This window comes from Littorina saxatilis, linkage group LG2 (assembly GCF_037325665.1).
Source record: "Littorina saxatilis isolate snail1 linkage group LG2, US_GU_Lsax_2.0, whole genome shotgun sequence".
NCBI classification, from domain to species: domain Eukaryota; kingdom Metazoa; phylum Mollusca; class Gastropoda; order Littorinimorpha; family Littorinidae; genus Littorina; species Littorina saxatilis.
Genome location: NC_090246.1, coordinates 41,512,969 through 41,526,046, shown reverse-complemented (window position 1 = coordinate 41,526,046; position 13,078 = coordinate 41,512,969).

The window sequence follows — 13,078 nt, the reverse complement described above, 5'->3', positions numbered from 1 at the left end:
GCAGAGTACACATTTTCTAAAAGGAAGACTACTCCTCTTTATTTATATCCCGAGATCTTCCAGCTGTCTCCACCATAAGCCAAGTGGTCGAGTCTTATACCCCCATTCCACACAACCGTTCTAGGTCCCGTTCCCGTACCGACCAAGGAACGGTGCGGGCACGGGAGGGATCGGGAGAGAACCGCATTGGAACGTAAATGATCGTTAACGGAACTGCTTTGAACGATAGGGTCGGTAGGGACGGTTGAGTTTGGGCTGCATGTTCAAATTTTTAGCCGTTCCCCTCCCGATCAGAATGAACGGTAATTCAAGGTTTCAAGATTTCAAGGTTTTATTTCGGCTTTAGGCCCATAGGGCATTTAAGCAAACAAAAATACACAATTAAGTCACACGCACAATGAGAGTGTACGCAGGCACAGCAAACAGTGTATTCAATTAAACACCAAAAGAAAAACATAACACACTGACAAAAAGAAACCACATCTTCACCAACTAGAGCTCTACCTCACAAAATTAAAAGAAAAAACAAACTAAACAAAAAACCAAACAGACAAAACCAACAGAGTAAGAACCACAGCAAAACACAACGAAACACGAAAATCATCTAGCAAATATAACTCATAATAACACTAACAAACTTAGCCAACTTAACCAACTTATTTTTTGATTTTACATTCATTAAAGCATTATATTTTATAACATTTGCATGATGTTGAAAATAATTTCCAATATACTTCTTTCGTTCTTTCATGACACTCTCATAATTATTGACAATTAAACAAAACGTGGAATTCATCTCCTATCTCACCACTTCCACACAGCTTGCACACTCTTACGTCCCTTGGGATATTCAAAAGGCGTTCCTGGTGAATAGGTAACTTATGATTACTTAACCTAAATTTTAATAATGGAACCTCAACCCATCGGTAACGGAACGCTTGGATCGTTAAAGGAACTTAAAACAACGGTAACGCAACGGTTGCGTTCTCACACACTGAGTTGTCATACCCACATTCCACACATCCGTTCTAGGTCCCGTTCCCGTACCGAAGGACGGCTGCCACTATGGTCAGACGCTGTTGAAAGATTTCAAAAACGGCCGTTTGCGCAGCGTTCCATTGTTGTGGCAGCTGTCCTTGGTTGGTACGGGAACGGGACCTAGAACGGTTGTGTGGAATGGGGGTATAACTTTTGACACCGACAAACTGAAGAATGAACAGATCTATGAGGTAACCGTCTCAATGGTCCAGGCTCGGGAAACAAAGAGTATATATGGCCTGGGGCGATTGTTAGCTTCCCTTCTTCGTGTCCGATAGACAAGGACAATAAATAGTAGAGCATAGTGCAATTTCATGTTGGCATCTTCTCCACTGAAAGCAAGAACCCAAAGACTGAAGACCAAAGTGCTTACCCCACTTCTGACCCGAATCACCCCCCTCCTGCTGGGTACACGTGCACTCAAGTTAACACAAGACTGACACCTCTGCTTTGACCTGTGTGCCAGGGGTCGGATGGGAGAGAGAGAGAGAGAGAGAGAGAGAGAGAGAGAGAGAGAGAGAGAGAGAGAGAGAGAGAGAGAGAGAGAGAGAGAGTGAGAGAGAGTGTGAGAGAGAGAGAGAGAGAGACAGACAGACATAGAAAGACAGAGGCGGAGAGACTCAGAGGGAGACACAGACAAAGACAGAGAGAGAGAGAGAGAGAGAGAGAGAGAGAGAGACAGACAGACAGAGAGAGAGAGACAGAGAAAGACAGACAGACAGACAGACAGACAGACAGAGAGTGACTCGAGACGGAAAAACAGATAAATGAACACCGGGTGAGAGAAAATGACTCGAGAGAGAAAGAGCGCATGAGATCGAGAGAGAGACAAAGAGAGAGAAAGAGATTGAGAGAGAGACAGATACACACACAGACACTAAGGCAGAGCGAGGGAGAGACGGAGAGACTTGCATGGAGTATACGTGACAGACAGTGTGTGTTGCTATAAACAGACAGACGAGGTGCAGCTCATTTCCGAAACAGCGCAAATGGGACAACAGTGACATGATACTGTTTGAATTCCAAACAAGAAGAGCAAACGCTCGATCGAGTCACTTTCGCAGTTCTGAATATTATATGAGGCATCAGATGGACAGGAAGAAATTGCTATTCACAACACAATACAGATGTAAATAATTTGATGTAAAGAATAATCCTATAAAGTTTGAATCAAATCCGATGAATAGTTTCAGAGATATGATATTTCAATTTTTTTCCTTCAAGACATACCTGTGACCTTGAAAAAGGTCAAAGGTCACCAAAGCAGACGTCAAAGTGTAGAGGTCAATGGGAGTCACGTTCACATAAAATTTGAGCCCGGTCACTTTTATAGTTTCCGAGAAAAGCCCAACGTTAAGTTGTGTGTTGCCGAACAGAAAAGGCTAGTTATCTCCCTTGTTTTTCTGATAACGTTCGTAAAAGGCTACAGATGTAAATACTTTGATGTAAAGAATAATCCTACAAAGTTTCAATCACATCCGATGAACTTTGTCAAAGATATAAAATGTCTAATTTTTCCTTTGACGCTGACCTGTGACCTTGAAAAAGGTCAAAGGTCAACGAAACCATCGTTAAAGTGTAGAGGTCATTGGAGGTCACGACTAAACAAAATATGAGCCCGATCGCTTTGATAGTTTCCGAGAAAAGTCCAACGTTAAGGTGGTGTCTACGGACGGCCGGCCGGACGGCCGGCCGGCCGGCCGGCCGGACAGACTAACACTGACCGATTACATAGAGTCACTTTTTCTCAAGTGACTCAAAAAGCGCAGCTCATTTCCGGAACAGCACAGATGACAAAGTTGGTTTCAACAACAGATCTCGTAAGAACGGTAACAAACGACTCATGTCACCTCTCCGAACGCATTCCAACAGATAGCCGCTCCTGCGGCCATCAATAAGCGGGAGAACAGAGGGACAGGAAAGCGCATTGTACAGAAAGTTGTGTCACGAACTGCTGTCAAAATTGACGAGAAAGGAAAATATCGATGTTCCGACAGGCAAGACTCAGTGGTATGGAACGATCCCGTCACAATGACAAGGAATTAGTTTATCGTGTATTTGGTACGGCCCGCCCAGCTCTTAAGAAAGACATTGATTTTCCCCACGGTCCGCAATCGGGCGAAGGAAGGACAGAGACAATAGCGCGGCAGTGATTATGTCTACACTGCCATAAGCACATCGCTTCGGTCTTCACATGTATCGCAGACATCTAAAAGCGGCAACGATGATTGTCCAAGTGTTCATCGACTTCCACCACCGATACCACGTACGGCACGTGCAGCCATGTTACCGTTTATTAGGATGACCTACACGATTCAACTTTATCGCATGCAGCTGTCACTGGCTGTATGCAGCAACTCGTCTATGTGTAGTAGATCAGTTCACAACCATTGACGTCTCACAAAGCTTTTCCTTTTTTTTTTCTTTTTTTTTGTGTGGATTGCAATCTTTAAAAACACCTGTTTCTAATTTGCATGAAATTGCTACATAAAACGTGCCAATCATCATGTCACTGGGTTGCCGTTGGCGATTTTGAATGTGATTCCATAACCGCATAGCAAGGGATCAAAACATTCGCACGCAACTTTGAATTCTTCCAGTTGTGTACGGCAAAGCTTTATTATGTGCCTTGACCCCTACCAATAATAGGGATAACTAAAGAAATTTACAATTCCCGACCACTGGGAATCTTTGAAAATGTACTTTTATCCTTGAGTTGGTCATTTGACCTGTCGCTGAACTTTTCCCACTTTTCAGGCATACACCTAGGGAAATAAACGTTTTTACATTTCAACACCTACAAGAACACCAGGCGTTTTATGGGCAATGGTGTTTCCCTTCAGCGTATCACGGACATTGTTCCAATGGCGATCAGACGCGAGACAATCACGTCCGCTCAGTCCGAAAGGAATACGCTATACGGTAAAGCAGCGGCTGAGCAGTGGACCTGCAAAAGTGTCGGAGAGTGGTCGAGCAAGATTGCTGGTTCTGAGAGCATTCAGCGGCTGTGAGGGGACAATGCTTGCGGACTCCACTGCTAATTGCGCGGCGGCTGGTAAGTTCGTGTTTACGGCATATCGCCCCAACATCACCCTCCACAGACTCGCCCCACCCCATCCCCTCCCCTCGCAGCTATAGAGTGGACCCCCATCAATAAAACGTCAACATGCAAGGCATGCAGTACTCGCACTGTTAGCGAATAATCCATTGCAGTTCCCTAATAGGCAAAGAACCTGTGGGACAGGAACCATCATCATCAGTACTCTCTGCGGGGATGGTAAGGTCTGGTGCTGAACGTCCCGCTTACTCAAGGAAAGTGACCAGTGCAATTTGATCACCTTTCCTTTCCAGATGTAATGATTGCTGAGGTTACTGCAATGACCTCTCTTACATAACGGTGTCCATAGCAACGCCTTCTCGCGGCGTCCCTGTTCCTACAAAGTTTGCTACGGGTGCGATCGAGTACCCGGCGGTATACCTGGGCAGGTGGGCTGAACCTACAACCCTGGTTGTGCATTTGCCTAGGAGAAGGAAATCTCTAATTCCAAAACCCGGGCACATGGTGCTCGCCAGCCTTGACAGACCCAGCTATGGGTCAAATAGCACCCCTGGAAATGTCACATCCACTGATCCAGGCTTCCCAGGGGTTTCGTCCGGCGGACGTGGCGACAGGGTAGATATACCCATCACCCGACACCGAAGTCGGATTCACATGCTGCCTGGACAGCTCGGGGTGTCGGTACGGATGCAAAAGGTGCGACGGACATCCAGGAACTCTCGCGGAGAAGGAAAACTGGACAAACCCGTCAAGTTGCAGCCGTCACCAAGACAACAGACTTCCGAAGGCGGAGGACAGCGGCCTTATTGGCGTGGTCTAACCAAAAGCGGCTGTTCATGCACTCCCGACATCATGACTGCATGACAGATAACTCTTGAACGTTGTGGTGGTGTTCTCCTGGACCGTGGCCGGGGGAGAATAGTGCCGGGCCCTCAGCCTCAAAGGGGCCCACCAAAAGCTACTGACCACGGCTCTGACCCTTCTCCTTCGTCCCGGGGTGGGCAGAGCGAAGCATATGGACAACAAGCACTAAGGATCGCACACTGGAATGCAGAAGGCATCCGCAACAAGAAACCGGAACTCCAACGCTTCCTGAAAGACAATGCGATCGACGTGTGCTGCATCCAAGAGACTTACCTTTCCAACACTCACCGCTTTTTCATAAGGGGTTATGAAGTGTTCAGACGGGACAGAGAAAACAGACCAAAGGGAGGCCTTGTCACACTGGTTAGGAACAGTATTCCAGTCGTCGAGATCCAGAGTTCTGGTCAGGCAGATCTTGACACAGAATTTACTGGAGTCAAACTGATCCTTCCTGACAGCCCAGTGACTGTGTTCAACATCTACTCACCTCCAAACAAACCAAGGAGCCTACAACCCATCCAAGCTGTTCCCCACAGCTACATTGTCACAGGAGACTTTAACAGTCACTCGCCAAGCTGGGGATATCGACAGCTCAACACGAAAGGAGAGGAAGTAGAAAACTGGATGATCAGCAACCAACTCACACTGATCAACAGACCAGACGGTCCACCTACTTTCTACTCCCAAACCTGGAGAACCACCAGCACTCCTGACCTGGCCATCGCCACCGTCGACATCCACAGCATCAGTTACAGAGAGGTGTCAGAACAACTCGAGGGCAGCGACCATAGGCCAGTGATCATTCACATCCAGAAGCAGGTTCAGGTCAATAGTACCAAGCGCCCAGTCAGCTGGAACTACAGAGGCTCGTGAGTCCCTTGATATTCATCCGCTGGGTCTTGACTGAAATACAAGCCATATAAAACAAGAAGGGCAAAGCCCATACGACTCACATGCTTGACCTAAACCTAGCAATGACATCATACACTAAGAACTGCTTTACACATTTTTCCTACCAAAATACATGTGACCTTGACCAAGGTCAAGGTCATCCAAGGTCATGCAACACAAAGCTGTTAATTCAAGACATAGGAAGTACAATTGTGCTTATTGGCTCTTTCTACCATGAGATATGGTCACTTTTAGTGGTTCACTACCTTATTTTGGTCACATTTCATAAGGGTCAAAGTGACCTTGACCTTGATCATATGTGACCAAATGTGTCTCATGATGAAAGCATAACATGTGCCCCACATAATTTTTAAGTTTGAAACAGTTATCTTCCATAGTTCAGGGTCAAGGTCACTTCAAAATATGTATACAATCCAACTTTGAAGAGCTCCTGTGACCTTAACCTTGAAACAAGGTAAACCAAACTGGTATCAAAAGATGGGGCTTACTTTGCCCTATATATCATATATAGGTGAGGTATTCAATCTCAAAAACTTCAGAGAAAATGTGAAAAATGTGAAAAATAGCTGTTTTTTAGACAACATTTATGGCCCCTGCGACCTTGACCTTGAGGCAAGGTCAAGATGCTATGTATGTTTTTTGGGGCCTTGTCATCATACACCATCTTGCCAAATTTGGTACTGATAGACTGAATAGTGTCCAAGAAATATCCAACGTTAAAGTTTTCCGGACGGACGGACGGACGTCCGGACGTCCGGACGGACGGACGACTCGGGTGAGTACATAGACTCACTTTTGCTTCGCATGTGAGTCAAAAAACCACTCGTGTTGTAACCTCTATATATATATATAACATTATCTCTTACCAGTTCGCTCCCTTGCCCATCGTAAGCAAGCTTACGATGCCCCCCCTGTAGTTTTCCACTGACCAATTATCTAATTATAATTTTTTTTTTTTTTTTTTTTTTACATTGGATGGGTCGGACAGTGGATAAACTCATATTTAAGACACACTTTATGACTGAAACAAGCTGGGTTTTTGTTATAAGTTAGTTATAGAAATGCATTATTAGGAAATAAAAAAATAAAAATCTGTTAACGGTAACATAGGCCAAAAAAATAGGGTCGGTAGGTCGGGACTTTTTTTTAATTTTTTTTTAATTTCCCCAAAACATATTTTTAAGTTATTTTGCCAGAAAACAAAGCCCCTTTTTTTTTTGTTTTTTTTTTTTTTCAACTTTTTTTTTTCAAAATTTTTTTTTTCAAATTTTTTTTTTCAACTTTTTTTTTTTTTTTATTTTTTTTTTTTTTTTTACCAAATGCCAAACAAAAGTCTAGGGTCGCGCGAAAAAATAGCGTCAGTCAGGATACCGTAAACAGAATATTTTTTTGGGGGGGGCCTTAGGCATGAAACGTCCAACTTTGAAATTTGGGTGGGGGTATTCAGGTGACAATAACTTTTTTGTTTATCAGCAAAACTCTATAAAACTTTGCTATGTTATGTAAAATGAATGCCCAAACAGACTAGTTAGCAGCATATCTAAAATAAACTGAACACAAAAAAAATTTCTTCTTTGTGTTTGTCACGTGTTCCAAAAAATGGGCGTACAAATTTCAACAAAAATCATGTTGTCACCCCCATAAAATTTTTACCTTTAAAGATAGCACAATTCTCTTTGCAAATATGAAAAGCTTATTCATTTTCCTTTCATTTGATATATAACTTTCTATATTTCATTTAGAATATGACCCCAGATAGCCACTCGGCAAGTAGGCACCAACAGCACTGTAAAATATGCCCTAAAACCCCCGAACTGGTAAGAGTTATTGGTCCGATGTGTGTGCCAGTGTGTGTGTGTGTGTGTGTGTGTGTGTGTGTGTGTGTGTGTGTGTGTGTGTGTGTGTGTGTGTGTGTGTGTGTTTGCCAAGTGTGTGTGTGTGTGTGTTCGTATGTATGTGTGCGTGCGTGTGTGTGTGTGTGTGATAGAAAGAGAGAGATCTGTGTACATGCATAAGGAAGAGCTACACACGTCTACAGTCTTAGCAGAATCAGCAAGCTCAAAATGGGCATGCAGGGGATCGAGACCATCAACACTGAGATATTTGTAACTTCAAAGAACATTGACTCCGATCAAACAGCCTGTCAAACGATAGTATATATATGTTCTGCGCGTTCTTAGAATCCGGTTTCATTCTAGAATGGACCGGGTCCAGGTTGGAATTCTAACCCTGCGCAAGTACAGGGGTGCCATTCTAGAATGAAACCCTTGTTGCTGGTCCATTCTAGAATCGGCCGTGCGCAAGGTTGGAATTTGGGTCCAAGTTGGAATAGTCATTTCAGTTAGACTATCACACAGCCAAAGCCACAAATGTGGATTTTCTGTTTGTTTTTGTTTTTTGTGTGTTTGGTTGGGTTTTTTTCTCTCGGGTTTTTTACACTTTACTCAAAGACATCGTGAATTGGGATTGTGATGTTCTGAAAGTGATTACGATTTTGAGAGACACTCAGCACTGATCGCTACGAACGGAAATTTCCGGACTGACAGTGTTTTGCAGATCTCGCTTGTAACTGGATTTTCTGTTTGTTTTTGTTTTTTGTGTGTTTGGTTGGGTGTTTTTTTCGGGTTTTTTACACTTTACTCAAAGACATCGGGAATTGGGATTGTGATGTTCTGAAAGTGATTACGATTTTGAGAGACACTCAGCACTGATCGCTACGAACGGAAATTTTCGGACTGACAGTGTTTTGCCGATCTCGCTTGTAACTTTTAATCTTATTCATATACATGAAGAGTTTGAAACGTGGGCATATCACAGTTTGGAAGCAGGGATTCTGATAGATTAAATAAAAACTGTCAAACTTTTAGGCATGGAATTCCCCTTTGAGAGTATTTGTTGTGGTAGTACTACTACTATGAATTGCTTTCAATGTTTTCCCATAATATTATAAAACCAGACAAAAGTTGTTGATTTCTGTTTTTGTTAATGTCAACTTTTTTTTTTAAACCTGTGACAACAGCTCTATAACTCACTCTGTCCTTCTGTTGGTCTGTCTGTCGGTTAGTCGGTCTGACCGTCTGTCTGTCTGTCTGTCTGTCAAAAAAATTGTCAAAAAAACGGACATTTCCGAGAGGGAGACAGCGCTGACATTGCAAGCGGCCGAACCGGCTCTCATCACAAAAACAACTGCCCTGCAAACATTACCGCCCTGGTAGTCCCCCTTGCTATGGTCTGCCTTTGTTTATTGCGTACTCAGGAGTGTCAACTTTCTTGACATGACATGACATCGCAAGATCGCCAAAGGATTTTTTCAGGGGTAGACAAATCAGCCCCATTTTATCAAAGGGAAGGTGCAGGTGGAGATAATTCAAGGGAAGACAACTCTGTCTTACCTACAAACATTACGGCCCCCTTGCTTCACGCATGTCAACTTTCCTCAGAATGGACCAGCAACAAGGGTTTCATTCTAGAATGGCACCCCTGTACTTGCGCAGGGTTAGAATTCCAACCTGGACCCGGTCCATTCTAGAATGAAACCGGATTCTAAGAACGCGCAGAACATATATATATGAATACGGTGTCCAAATTTGAAAAAGATTTCTGGATCTGCAGGCTGGTACAGAGTTACCTCCCTTTAGGCTTTTTCAAATTTCCCTTGTTTTAACCTAATTTCTTGGTTAAAACTTGTCTAAATTTCTAAATTCTTTCTTAATAAATATCAATTCTACACTTTGGCCTTAAATCAAAGTGTTTCCCTTCACAGATATCCTCTTGGGGTTGTCAGATGAGGGTGGTCTCCCATGCCAACAGAAGCTACCATTCAGAGAATGGTTTGCTTCTTAGTTGGATACCATGGGTTGACAACTCTCGCCATCAGTACCACCTGACCACTGATGAGACACAATAGTGTCGAAACACGTGTCTGGTCTAGGTACAAATACAATGGTCCTCCTCAGGACTAGATTACCTTGCGATACGTCCCCCACAAAGGGACTTTGCTCTGTAAATCTCGTCCCCCCTTGAGGAGGGTCTGATGCTCCCAATAGGCTGTCTGTGAAGGGATACTTATTTCTCTCTCTATCTCTGCTAAGAGATTTTAACAAATCTCGGAAGAAAGTCTCTGCTGACTTTCAATTGTTTCTTTCACTATTTCTGATGTTTTATATATATATATACTAGATGATTACCCGCTTCGCCGGGTACCGGCTTCGCCGGGAAGAAGTAGACCCGAATACCAGGCTGTGCCTGGGAGCCGTGTGTACGCCGGCTTTGCCGGCGCACGAAGGAAAGGAGATAAACGCGCAAAACACTGGAGACCTTCTAAAAATAGTAACGTGCAGTGACCTTCTAAAAATAGTAACGTAGTAACGGGAATATGGATTGACGCCACGCGGAGGAAGGGAGATAATCGCGGCTGAAAACACTGGAGAAGATAAGGAAGAGTTACTGGTAGTGGATCCCGACAACAAAAACAAAAAACAAAACAAAAATCGGTTCAGCGCGCACAGCGCTGCGCGCTGAGAGCACGTGTTGAAATATCTCATCGATGAGGTTGTGTCCGGGGTGTAGCTGAATACGGTGTCCAAATTTGAAAAAGATCCACCGAGAACTTTGGCCGTGCATCGCGAACAGACAGACAGACAGACAGACACTAGTCGTATATATATATATATATAGATATACTAGAGGAATACCCGGCTTCGCCGGGGTGAATCGCGAGACAGAGACAGACAGCGTGGCGGTTCACCACAATCACCTTTGAAGGCGAAGTCCTGTCAAACGGGATTGAGAATTTTAGAGCTTATTTCTTAGCCCTATATTATCTGTTGTGGCTTCTCAAATGCCAGAACATACAGACAGACAAAAGCCGCTAGACCCCATCACAAACAGAACTCTATAATCCACAGGTGTTGCCCACACACACACACAAACACACACACACACAGAGAAGCCGTATATATATATATCTATATCTATAAATATATAGAGATAGGTGACAGTGTATTTTTCGCGTGGCTATAAATTGATTCGACCTTTTCACTTTGACAGTAAGAACAACTTACGGGTGCAAGGGAAGCGTTCTGGACAGCGCAGTGACATTCTAAAAATAGTAACGTAGAAACGGGAATATGGATTGAAGCCACACGAAGGAAGGGAGATAAACGCAAAACACTGGAGAAGATAAGGAAGAGTTACTGAGAATGGTGAAATGAACAGAAAAACCAAAATCGGTTCAGCGCTGCGCGCTGAGAGCACTTGTTGAAATATCTCATCGATGATATTGTGTCCGGGGTGTAGCTGAATACGGTGTCCAAATTTGAAAAAGATCCACCGAGAACTTTGGCTTTGGTGTGTCGGTATGGGGGCCCGGGTAGCTCAGGTGGAACCAAACTCAATTCAGCGCTGCGCGCTGAGAGCACGTGTTGAAATATCTCATCGATGAGGTTGTGTCCGGGGTCTCTCTGAATAAGCCCACCAAATTTGAAGCAGATCCATCGAGAACTTTGGCCGTGCATCACGCACAGACAGACACACAGACACTAGTCGTATATATATATATATACTAGAGGAATACCCGGCTTCGCCGGGGTGAATCGCGAGACAGAGACAGACAGCGTGGCGGTTCATCACAATCACCTCTGCAGGCGAAGTCCTGTCAAACGGGATTGAGAATTTTAGAGCTTATTTCTTAGCCCTATAATTATTATCTGTTGTGGCTTCTCAAATGCCTGAACATACAGACAGACAAAAGCCGCTAGACCCCATCACAAACAGAACTCTACAATACACAGGTTTTTGCCCACACACACACACAAACACCCACACACACAGAGAAGCCGTATATATATATGCATATCTGTATCTATAAATATATAGAGATAGGTGAGAGTGTATTTTTCGCGTGGCTATAAATTGATTCGACCTTTTCACTTTGACAGTAAGAACAACTTACGGGTGCAAGGGAAGCGTTGTGGACAGCGCAGTGGACAGCGCAGTGACATTCTAAAAATAGTAATAGTAACTTAGAACTGAACGGGAAAGCCACACGAAGGAAGGGAGATAAACGCCAAACACTGGAGAAGATAAGGAAGAGTTACTTATAATGGTGAAATGAACACAAAAACGAAAATGAGTTCAGCGCTGCGCGCTGAGAGCACGTGTTGAAATATCTCATCGATGATATTGTGTCCGGGGTGTAGCTGAATACGGTGTCCAAATTTGAAAAAGATCCACCGAGAACTTTGGCGTTGTGACGTGGTGTAGCGGCTATGGTGTGTCGGTATGGGGGCCCGGGTAGCTGAGGTGGAACCAAAATAGCTGAGGTGGAACCAAAATCGGTTCCGCGCTGCGCGCTGAGAGCACGTGTTGAAATATCGACCAGGTTGTGTCGTGTCCCGGGTCTACCTGAATATGCCCACCAAATTTGAAGCAGATCCATCGAGAACTTTGGCCGTGCATCGCGCACAGACAGATACACAGACACACAGACACACAGACACACAGACACACAGACACTAGTCGTATATATATATATAGATATAACGAAGCAGTACCAGCAGGTGCCCAGTAGCATAGTAACTACTCATCTGATCTTGTGTGAAACAGATGCTGCTAGAAGGACAGCAGCAAAAGCAATGGTCAGTAAATAGACTGCTCTGCAGTCTCCGCGGGTCAGTTTACAGTACATGTGTGGTTTGAAACAGATGCTATGCGCTACCAGAGAGACAGGAATGGTCAGTACAGTACGCGCGGGGGAGAGAAAGTGGTTCCAGGGCAGGCAGTTATATTCGGCTCTCTTCGAACAGAACGTCCCCGTAGGCAAAACCACGCGCACGATGCACGTGCCGTAACCCAGTCACGCAGACTGTTTCAAGTCACAATTTATCTAACAATAAAGGTACTTTACTTCTCAAGTAAACGACCACACACACTATCACAGATCTAAACAGGCTTTTCCTTGGGATAAAAGCCTCCTTCCACTTGAACTCATATCAAAATCACCGGCCTGGCTTCTTTCTGTGCAGAATGGAAATATTCTGATGAAATAATGTCACAGACTGGCACAGATGTCAAGATGTCAACAGATAACATCGTGTTTTGCACAGAATGCCAGGCCGCGGAATGTTGGTATGTGTCCAAGTACTGCCAGTGATGCTCTCATTCCAGGTAACAATTACCTGAACGGATCAGTGGTGATTCACTGGT